Genomic DNA, 12,107 nt, shown 5'->3' with positions numbered 1-12,107 from the left:
GGTCGCCCATTGTGGTGTCGAATGTAATAAGACCTGCACCAAGGCGGCCGGACCTGCCCCGTAAGGGACATCCCGGCCGATTACGCCAAACGCTCATTTCCATTTCCACTGCTCGTAGGATGAACACCCGGGGTAAACTATATGAATGCCTATTTTTAAGCTATTTATTTTCATTGTATTACTATGGCAAATCCTATACCATTGTAAGATTATCGCTGGGTGAAAAAATAAATAAACTGCATGTTCTCTCGGGAACTGGTTGAGACTGACCTGCTCTCATTAACAGTAGCAGATCCAGTCGGCCATGAAGCAGATCGCCGTTCACAAAATATGACGCTTGCCTCCGGTCCTTGTTGTTTAACATATTTTTACCATCACTACTTTTACAGAGTCTTACATGACTACGAGTGATAGCTGATTCGTTGTAGACATGGTGGCCAGTCATACCTTGTTACTCCAACACAATGCAGAACTACAATGACTGCGTAGTTATGGCACGTGCAAACTGGGTGACTAGCAAGTTTCCACATCGACCCAGCTCACTACGCTGATTCCATACAAGCGAAGGCACATACACACCACAGCCATAACGTAGGGCAGCAGTGGAGAGTCCCATGGCTGCCTGCCATCGCTTCTGCTCCATCTACAATGCGACCAGTGTGCCCTTTTAATAGGGCGACTAATTAGAGCATATTGTCCAGCGAGCTTAATACACCGAAGGAGAAAAAGGTTAAGCACCCAGATAATGAGGAGAAGACGAAATTTCCCGACTTGAGAGGGCATGTGTTATTTCACTGACTAAAAAATCGAGTGAAATTTCCAAATAACTTGGTTGTGTGAGCCCTCTTATTAGTGTGACATTGCACTACCTCTGGCGTAGACGTATTCATTAATTCGATTGGGAGGGGTGGCTCAAAATGGCTCTGAGCACTTGGGACTTAACTTCTGAAGTCATCAGTCCCCCAGAACTTAGAACTACTAAGGCCATCACACACATCCATGCCCGAGGCAGGATTCGAACCTGCGACCGTAGCGGTCGTGCGGTTCCAGACTGTAGCGCCTAGAACCGCTCGGCTACCCCGGCCGGCTGGCAGGGACGTTATGAAGCCACACTGTATCCTCTCAAGACGAAATCTCGTGCTATTCTGTTGTAACTGGTCCTTGATGCTCTAGACACTGACACTGAGGCAGAGTAGACGAACGAGCTGCTGTCGCAGATATTCTATCGGGGGTAGTTCTGGGGATCCCCAAGTCGCTGCCATAGTCACCGACTATGGTAATGTAGAGTAGTGCGGAAGCACCGTTCGTGAATGACCACAATGCGATCCCCTTAAATGCAGTCCAAGCTTCCCACGCACACCAGCACTCCAAACGCAGCCACTTGTGTTGTCTTGCTAACGGAAGCCTTCACTTAGATGGTAATTCCGTAGTCCGTTCTGTTTGTATTTGACCAATGATGCACGGTGACACTTGATTTTAGGGACTACATTATTTATAAAATCAGTGGAAAAAAGTCTTGATGGCAATGGTTATTTTACTACAATTACAGGTTTCGGCCCAGGCCATCTTCAGATAGCACCATCAGCTGAAGGACGATCCGTAGAACAGTCAGTTGATGTCGGTCGCTGAAACTGCTAGAGCAGTTGTGGAGGACTGGACAAGCACTCCACCATCGAGCCACTGTTCCACGGGACACAAATATGGATGCACGAGTCTACGTCATCCAAATGAACACAGCTGTAAGGTGCTGATGACGCTGTCACCTTCACTATGATCACTCAATACGCCGTTATATACCCTACCAGGCCTACTGAAGTCACTAAACACGAATAACTCTTGTGCACTCTGGAGACCGTTCTATGTCTCGCAGAGAATTACAGATCCGTTCATTTACATGCTCTCCAGTGGTGTGTGCGTGTACGGTATCCGACCATGTCGTCTGCGTGCTTCAGTTTTTTAGTCAGGCAGTATTTTGAAAGTTGTCCGTCACCACGAACTCACCGTGAAAAGCCGTGCAGCCATATCCTACTTGTAGAAGTTCCTGGTATTAATAGCCTCGTCAGTTCCTCCAGCGCTGCTGGGACGGAAATAGATGGGGCCTACCCGGGTCACGTGGAACCACCCCAGGTGGCCGGGGCGGCCGTTTATCAGACCACCCCCGAGGCGTGTCCACGTGCCGGCCAGAGGCGCCGTCGGCTTTAAGTCGTAGAAGGCACGCGGTATCGATTAAGGGGGGAGCGTTTCCGCCGCCGGTACTACGACCGCGTACTACTGCACCTGTTGCGGGGGCGTAACGCAATAAAGGCTGCGCAGGAGGACGAGCTCGAGGCGGAGACACAGTTGTGGCGGCACGGCAGCTGCTCGCGGGATGTCTGGTCCACACTCCATACCCCCCCCCCTCTCCCCCCGCCCCCCCCCCATCCACCCACCTCTCCGTTTCATTTTGAGGTAGCTACACTGTCGTATTGCTGGCAAATAAATGTATGAATCTTGACAGTTGTCTGGATCAGCGAGTTTCTGTAAGATAATCACTTACACACGGCGAATCTGAGGCACTCAAATAATCTCCAACAAAAGTTTCTCGTCGTATAAACACACACAGTCAGTTCAGAAAGTTCCGAGACTGATTTTACGTTGACGGAAAAAATTCCTAACACCAAGGAGTTGTGCGACATAAACGAAAGTAGGGAGGCGTGTTTCTACATCTACAAGAGGGTGTCTATTCAAATTTCGCACGAGTCGCATAAGAGTGGCGCTAGGAGCGCGTCTATGAGGATGCAAATAAAGTTTGTTTTAAATAGACGTTGTAACGGTCGAGAGGGTTAGTTACGTATGAGATTAGACGTGGTGAATTGATGTTAGTCAAGAGTGCCTATAAGGCGACAAAGACGGCTTTATCGACACCACACTGCGTCTGAACGAGGTCATGTAATAGCGCTGCGAGAAGCTGGATGTTCCTTCTGCGATACTGCAGAGAGAAGGGGTAGGAACGTAGCTTCTATACATAATTACTGGCAGTGGTGGTCACGAGAATGTACGGTCGCAAGATGAGCAAGCTCCGGACGGCGACCTGGCACTATCCAGATGGAAAACGAACGTGTTCGGCGTATAGCTCTGACCCATCTGCAGCAGCAATATGAGCAGAGAATGCACCACAGTTACACAAGGAACTGTTGAAAATTGGTTACTTCAAGGATAGCTCGCAGCCAGTAGCCCTGTAACGTGCATTCCACTGACCCCAATCACCGCCACTTGCCACTTGAGTCTGGCTAAGCGAGAGCTCATTGGAGGACAGAATGGAGACCTGCAGTGTTTTCTGATGACAGCTGGTTCTGCGTCGATGACAGTGATGACCGTCTGTTGGTTAGAAGCAGGCCAGTTGAGGGCTTACAACCAACCTGTCTTCGTGCTACACTGTTCGTACACCGTGAGTTATGGTTGGTGCGCGATTTCGTACGGCAGCATGATATCTCTCGCGGTTATACCACACACCCCGACTGCACCCTGAATAAATTTGTACGACAATCCGGTGATTCTACCTGTTGTGCTGCCATTCTTAAGCAGCATTCCAGGGGATGTTTTCCAACAGATTAACGCCTGCCCACATTTCGATGTTGTAACTCAACATGCTCTACAGAGTGTCGACATGTTGTCGTGGCCTGCTCTATCACCAGATATGTTCCATCTGCGATATTGCAGAGAGAAGTGGTAGGAATGTAGCTTCTATATACACTCCTGGAAATGGAAAAAAGAACACATTGACACCGGTGTGTCAGACCCACCATACTTGCTCCGGACACTGCGAAAGGGCTGTACAAGCAATTATCACACGCGCGGCACAGCGGACACATCAGGAACCGCGGTGTTGGCCGTCGAATGGCGCTAGCTGCGCAGCATTTGTGCACCGCCGCCGTCAGTGTCAGCCAGTTTGCCGTGGCATACGGAGCTCCATCGCAGTCTTTAACACTGGTAGCATGCCGCGACAGCGTGGACGTGAACCGTATGTGCAGATGACGGACTTTCAGCGAGGGCGTATAGTGGGCATGCGGGAGGCCGGGTGGACGTACCGCCGAATTGCTCAACACGTGAGGCGTGAGGTCTCCACAGTACATCGATGTTGTCGCCAGTGGTCGGCGGAAGGTGCACGTGCCCGTCGACCTGGGACCGGACCGCAGCGACGCACGGATGCACGCCAAGACCGTAGGATCCTACGCAGTGCCGTAGGGGACCGCACCGCCACTTCCCAGCAAATTAGGGACACTGTCGCTCCTGGGGTATCGGCGAGGACCATTCCCAACCATCTCCATGAAGCTGGGCTACGGTCCCGCACACCGTTAGGCCGTCTTCCGCTCACGCCCCAACATCGTGCAGCCCGCCTCCAGTGGTGTCGCGACAGGCGTGAATGGAGGGACGAATGGAGACGTGTCGTCTTCAGCGATGAGAGTCGCTTCTGCCTTGGTGCCAATGATGGTCGTATGCGTGTTTGGCGCCGTGCAGGTGAGCGCCACAATCAGGATTGCATACGACCGAGGCACACAGGGCCAACACCCGGCATCATGGTGTGGGGAGCGATCTCCTACACTGGCCGTACACCACTGGTGATCGTCGAGGGGACACTGAATAGTGCACGGTACATCCAAACCGTCATCGAACCCATCGTTCTACCATTCCTAGACCGGCAAGGGAACTTGCTGTTCCAACAGGACAATGCACGTCCGCATGTATCCCGTGCCACCCAACGTGCTCTAGAATGTGTAAGTCAACTACCCTGGCCAGCAAGATCTCCGGATCTGTCCCCCATTGAGCATGTTTGGGACTGGATGAAGCGTCGTCTCACGCGGTCTGCACGTCCAGCACGAACGCTGGTCCAACTGAGGCGCCAGGTGGAAATGGCATGGCAAGCCGTTCCACAGGACTACATCCAGCATCTCTACGATCGTCTCCATGGGAGAATAGCAGCCTGCATTGCTGCGAAAGGTGGATATACACTGTACTAGTGCCGACATTGTGCATGCTCTGTTGCCTGTGTCTATGTGCCTGTGGTTCTGTCAGTGTGATCATGTGATGTATCTGACCCCAGGAATGTGTCAATAAAGTTTCCCCTTCCTGGGACAATGAATTCACGGTGTTCTTATTTCAATTTCCAGGAGTGTATGATTACTGGCAGCAGTGGTCACGAGAATGTATGGTCGCAAGAAGACCAAGCTCCAGACGGCGACGTGGGACATATGAGATATCATCGGATAATTCCAGCAACGTCCACAACCACTATTATCCGTCCCTGTGTCGACCGACCACGTGCAACAGGCACGGAACTCCATCCTACAACCTGACATCCTGCACCTGTGAAACACAATGCATGCAGGTCTGCATGCTTGTATTCAATATTCTAGCGCTTACTTTCTTTTCCTGTAGGCCTTTATCCCGCTGGAACGCAGGGTCGACCTTGTTATGACGGATGTGGAAATGTTAGTGGCAGAGGGTGGCCGGATGCCCTTCCTGCCGCCACCCCGAACCCTCCCAGGACGGAATAAGTGTACCACAGCTGTCTGTGTCTGGGGTAAGTCATGAAAGAGTGCGAACGTTTTCAAATGTCTGTGAGTCGTGTAACTGAGGCGAAACGTGGGGACCAGCCCGGTATTCACCTAGCGGGATGTGGAAAACTGCCTAAAAACCACATCCAGGCTGGCCAGCATACCGGCATACCGGCCCTCGTCTTAATCCGCCGGGCGGATTCTACCTGGGGCCGGCGCGCCTACCCGAGTCCAGGAAGCAGCGTATTAGCGCTCTCGGCTACCGTGGCGGGTAATATTCTGACGCTTACACCAGCTAAAAATGTACTAGCATTCCACATTTGTTACCTCCCCCTGAAACTCTTAAATTTTTGGTTACTCTACATTAATAATTTTTTGGCATTGTGACTTCTTCTGTTAGTGTATGTCCGCTGCCTGAAGACCTGCCGGTCGGTGTGCCCGGGCGGTTCTAGGCGCTTCAGCCTGGAACCGCGCGACCGCTACGGTCGCAGGTTCGAATCGTGCCTCGGGCATGGACGTGTGTGATGTCCTTAGGTTAGTTAGGTTTAAGTAGTTCTAAGTTCTAGGGGACTGATGACCATAGATGTTAAGTCCCATAGTGCTCAGAGCCATTTGAACCATCCCATTGTGCTCAGAGCCGTTTGAACCATTTGAATCTGAAGGCCAGCCGAGAGTTGACTGGAATGCTAAATATAGACAGTTCTTTTCTGGAAAAAAGTATCAAAGGTGATGATAGTTGGTGTTATCAATACAAACCTGCCTCATAACAACAAAGCGCAGAAATTCACATAAGGGTCAACGCTTTGATGATGTAGACGACACTCAAGCCAATGGACGGGCGATTTGAAAAAAATTCTGAGACAAGGATGTTTCTGACTATTTCGCATGGTTAGACTATATCAATGCTCTCAGAATTGTACTCAAGTTGGTGTACACTATATAGAACACCCGAAGCGTTACAACTACACGCTTTGTATGTAATTTATCTAGAAATGATATCTACATCTACATCTACATCTACATTGATACTCCGCAAGCCACCCAACAGTGTGTGGCGGAGGGCACTTTACGTGCCACTGTCATTACCTCCCTTTCCTGTTCCAGTCGCGTATGGTTCGCGGGAAGAACGACTGTCTGAAAGCCTCCGTGCGCGCTCTAATCTCTCTAATTTTACATTCGTGATCTCCTCGGGAAGTATAAGTAGGGGGAAGCAATATATTCGATACCTCATCCAGAAACGCACCCTCTCGAAACCTGGCGAGCAAGCTACACCGCGATGCAGAGCGCCTCTCTTGCAGAGTCTGCCACTTGAGTTTATTAAACATCTCCGTAACGCTATCACGGTTACCAAATAACCCAGTGACGAAACGCGCCGCTCTTCTTTGGATCTTCTCTATCTCCTCCGTCAACCCGACCTGGTACGGATCCCACACTGATGAGCAGTACTCAAGTATAGGTCGAACGAGTGTTTTGTAAGCCACCTCCTTTGTTGATGGACTACATTTTCTAAGCACTCTCCCAATGAATCTCAACCTGGTACCCGCCTTACCAACAATTAGTTTTATATGATCATTCCACTTCAAATCGTTCCGTACGCATACTCCCAGATATTTTACAGAAGTAACTGCTACCAGTGTTTGTTCCGCTATCATATAATCATACAATAAAGGATCCTTCTTTCTATGTATTCGCAATACATTACATTTGTCTATGTTAAGGGTCAGTTGCCACTCCCTGCACCAAGTGCCTATCCGCTGCAGATCTTCCTGTATTTCGCTACAATTTTCTAATGCAGCAACTTCTCTGTATACTACAGCATCATCCGCGAAAAGCCGCATGGAACTTCCGACACTATCTACTAAGTCATTTATATATATTGTGAAAAGCAATGGTCCCATAACACTCCCCTGTGGCACGCCAGAGGTTACTTTAACGTCTGTAGACGTCTCTCCATTGATAACAACATGCTGTGTTCTGTTTGCTAAAAACTCTTCAATCCAGCCACACAGCTGGTCTGATATTCCGTAGGCTCTTACTTTGTTTATCAGGCGACAGTGCGGAACTGTATCGAACGCCTTCCGGAAGTCAAGAAAAATAGCATCTACCTGGGAGCCTGTATCTAATATTTTCTGGGTCTCATGAACAAATAAGGCGAGTTGGGTCTCACACGATCGCTGTTTCCGGAATCCATGTTGATTCCTACATAGTAGATTCTGGGTTTCCAGAAATGACATGATACGCGAGCAAAAAACATGTTCTAAAATTCTACAAGAGATCGACGTAAGAGATATTGGTCTATAGTTTTGCGCATCTGCTCGACGACCCTTCTTGAAGACTGGGACTATCTGTGCTCTTTTCCAATCATTTGGAACCCTCCGTTCCTCTAGAGACTTGCGGTACACGGCTGTTAGAAGGGGGGCAAGTTCTTTCGCGTACTCTGTGTAGAATCGAATTGGTATCCCGTCAGGTCCAGTGGACTTTCCTCTATTGAGTGATTCCAGTTGCTTTTCTATTCCTTGGACACTTATTTCGATGTCAGCCATTTTTTCGTTTGTGCGAGGATTTAGAGAAGGAACTGCAGTGCGGTCTTCCTCTGTGAAACAGCTTTGGAAAAAGGTGTTTAGTATTTCAGCTTTACGCGTGTCATCCTCTGTTTCAATGCCATCATCATCCCGTAGTGTCTGGATATGCTGTTTCGAGCCACTTACTGATTTAACGTAAGACCAGAACTTCTTAGGATTTTCTGTCAAGTCGGTACATAGAATTTTACTTTCGAATTCAATGAAAGCTTCACGCATAGCTCTCCTTACGCTAACTTTGACATCGTTTAGCTTCTGTTTGTCTGAGAGGTTTTGGCTGCGTTTAAACTTGGAGTGGAGCTCTCTTTGCTTTCGCAGTAGTTTCCTAACTTTGTTGTTGTACCACGGTGGGTTTTTCCCGTCCCTCACAGTTTTACTCGGCACGTATCTGTCTAAAACGCATTTTACGATTGCCTTGAACTTTTGCCATAAACACTCAACATTGTCAGTGTCGGAACAGAAATTTTCGTTTTGATCTGTTAGGTAGTCTGAAATCTGCCTTCTATTACTCTTGCTAAACAGATAAACCTTCCTCCCTTTTTTTATATTCCTATTAACTTCCATATTCAGGGATGCTGCAACGGCCTTATGATCACTGATTCCCTGTTCTGTACATACAGAGTCGAAAAGTTCGGGTCTGTTTGTTATCAGTAGGTCCAATATGTTATCTCCACGAGTCGGTTCTCTGTTTAATTGCTCGAGGTAATTTTCGGATAGTGCACTCAGTATAATGTCACTCGATGCTCTGTCCCTACCACCCGTCCTAAACATCTGAGTGTCCCAGTCTATATCTGGTAAATTGAAATCTCCACCTAAGACTATAACATGCTGAGAAAATTTATGTGAAATGTATTCCAAATTTTCTCTCAGTTGTTCTGCCACTAATGCTGCTGAGTCGGGAGGTCGGTAAAAGGAGCCAATTATTAACCTAGTTCGGTTGTTTAGTGTAACCTCCACCCATAATAATTCACAGGAACTATCCACTTCTACTTCACTACAGGATAAACTACTACTAACAGCGATGAACACTCCACCACCGGTTGCATGCAATCTATCCTTTCTAAACACCGTCTGTACCTTTGTAAAAATTTCGGCAGAATTTATCTCTGGCTTAAGCCAGCTTTCTGTACCTATAACGATTTCAGCTTCGGTGCTTTCTATCAGCGCTTGAAGTTCCGGTACTTTACCAACGCAGCTTCGACAGTTGACAATTACAATACCGATTGCTGCTTGGTCCCCGCATGTCCTGACTTTGCCCCGCACCCGTTGAGGCTGTTGCCCTTTCTGCACTTGCCCAAGGCCATCTAACCTAAAAAACCGCCCAGCCCACGCCACACAACCCCTGCTACCCGTGTAGCCGCTTGTTGCGTGTAGTGGACTCCTGACCTATCCAGCGGAACCCGAAACCCCACCACCCTATGGCGCAAGTCGAGGAATCTGCAGCCCACACGGTCGCAGAACCGTCTCAGCCTCTGATTCAGACCCTCCACTCGGCTCTGTACCAAAGGTCCGCAATCAGTCCTGTCGACGATGCTGCAAATGGTGAGCTCTGCTTTCTTCCCGCTAGCGAGACTGGCAGTCTTCACCAAATCAGATAGCCGCCGGAAGCCAGAGAGGATTTCCTCCGATCCATAGCGACACACATCATTGGTGCCGACATGAGCGACCACCTGCAGATGGGTGCACCCTGTACCCTTCATGGCATCCGGAAGGACCCTTTCCACATCTGGAATGACTCCCCCCGGTATGCACACGGAGTGCACATTGGTTTTCTTCCCCTCTCTTGCTGCCATTTCCCTAAGGGGCCCCATTACGCGCCTGACGTTGGAGCTCCCAACTACCAGTAAGCCCACCCTCTGCGACTGCCCGGATCTTGCAGACTGAGGGGCAACCTCTGGAACAGGACAAGCAGCCATGTCAGGCCGAAGATCAGTATCAGCCTGAGACAGAGCCTGAAACCGGTTCGTCAGACAAACTGGAGAGGCTTTCCGTTCAGCCCTCCGGAATGTCTTTCGCCCCCTGCCACACCTTGAAACGACCTCCCACTCTACCACAGGTGAGGGATCAGCCTCAATGCGGGCAGTATCCCGGGCAACCACAGTCGTAGTCCGATCAGGGGATGCGTGGGACGAGCTGGCCGTCCCCAACAAACCCCCATCCCGACCCCCACAGTGATGCCCATTGGCAACAGCCTCAAGCTGTGTGACCGAAGCCAACACTGCCTGAAGCTGGGAGCGAAGGGATGCCAACTCAGCCTGCATCCGAACACAGCAGTTGCAGTCCCTATCCATGCTAAAAACTGTTTTGCTAAGAACGTCTGAACTAATCTACAGAGAGCGCAAACAAATCGACAAAATTTAAACGGTTATTAAAATACAAGATTGCCTAGTAAATGCAGTAATGCTGCTACTTGCGCACTGCTGACACTGCTCGGCGGCGGAAGGAGATTAAGTGAAATTACACTATTCAGGTACTAAAACACGATGCTACACTCTCAAATACTATAATACGCCCGAAATTTATGAATTAAACAATGCAAGAACCAAAAACACGCAAAGAAATTAAGAATTAAACTATGTAACAAATGAGTGAGCTAGGAGTATACGACTTGCTGCTCAGCTGCTTATCCAACGGCGGCAGGGAGCACACTGACTGCGACCAACCGACACTGGCCGTTCAAAACAAAACAGTAGACAAACGACTACGCGAATTTACACTATTCAGGTACTAAAACGCGATGCTACAACTCTCAAATACTATAATACGCCCGAAATTTATGAATTACACAATGCAAGAACCAAAAACACGCAAAGAAATTAAGAATTAAACTATGTAACAAATGAGTGAGCTAGGAGTATACGACTTGCTGCTCAGCTGCTTATCCAACGACGGCAGGGAGCACACTGACTGCGACCAACCGACACTGGCCGTTCAAAACAAAACAGTAGACAAACGACTACGCGAATTTACACTATTCAGGTACTAAAACGCGATGCTACAACTCTCAAATACTGTAATACGCCCGAAATTTATGAATTAAACAATGCAAGAACCAAAAACACGCAAAGAAATTAAGAATTAAACTATGTAACAAATGAGTGAGCTAGGAGTATACGACTTGCTGCTCAGCTGCTTATCCAACGGCGGCAGGGAGCACACTGACTGCGACCAACCGACACTGGCCGTTCAAAACAAAACAGTAGACAAACGACTACGCGAATTTACACTATTCAGGTACTAAAACGCAATGCTACAACTCTCAAATACTATAATACGCCCGAAATTTATGAATTAAACAATGCAAGAACCAAAAACACGCAAAGAAATTAAGAATTAAACTATGTAACAAATGAGTGAGCTAGGAGTATACGACTTGCTGCTCAGCTGCTTATCCAACGGCGGCAGGGAGCACACTGACTGCGACCAACCGACACTGGCCGTTCAAAACAAAACAGTAGACAAACGACTACGCGAATTTACACTATTCAGGTACTAAAACGCGATGCTACAACTCTCAAATACTATAATACGCCCGAAATTTATGAATTACATAATGCAAGAACCAAAAACACGCAAAGAAATTAAGAATTAAACTATGTAACAAATGAGTGAGCTAGGAGTATACGACTTGCTGCTCAGCTGCTTATCCAACGGCGGCAGGGAGCACACTGACTGCGACCAACCGACACTGGCCGTTCAAAACAAAACAGTAGACAAACGACTACGCGAATTTACACTATTCAGGTACTAAAACGCGATGCTACAACTCTCAAATACTATAATACGCCCGAAATTTATGAATTAAACAATGCAAGAACCAAAAACACGCAAAGAAATTAAGAATTAAACTATGTAACAAATGAGTGAGCTAGGAGTATACGACTTGCTGCTCAGCTGCTTATCCAACGGCGGCAGGGAGCACACTGACTGCGACCAACCGACACTCATATACTGAGTATTCCTTTTCAAAAACTTTCACCTCGTGTAACGTGCC

Source organism: Schistocerca americana, chromosome 4 (assembly GCF_021461395.2).
Source record: "Schistocerca americana isolate TAMUIC-IGC-003095 chromosome 4, iqSchAmer2.1, whole genome shotgun sequence".
Taxonomy (NCBI): Eukaryota; Metazoa; Arthropoda; class Insecta; order Orthoptera; family Acrididae; genus Schistocerca; species Schistocerca americana.
Note: the sequence above shows the minus strand (reverse complement) of the source record.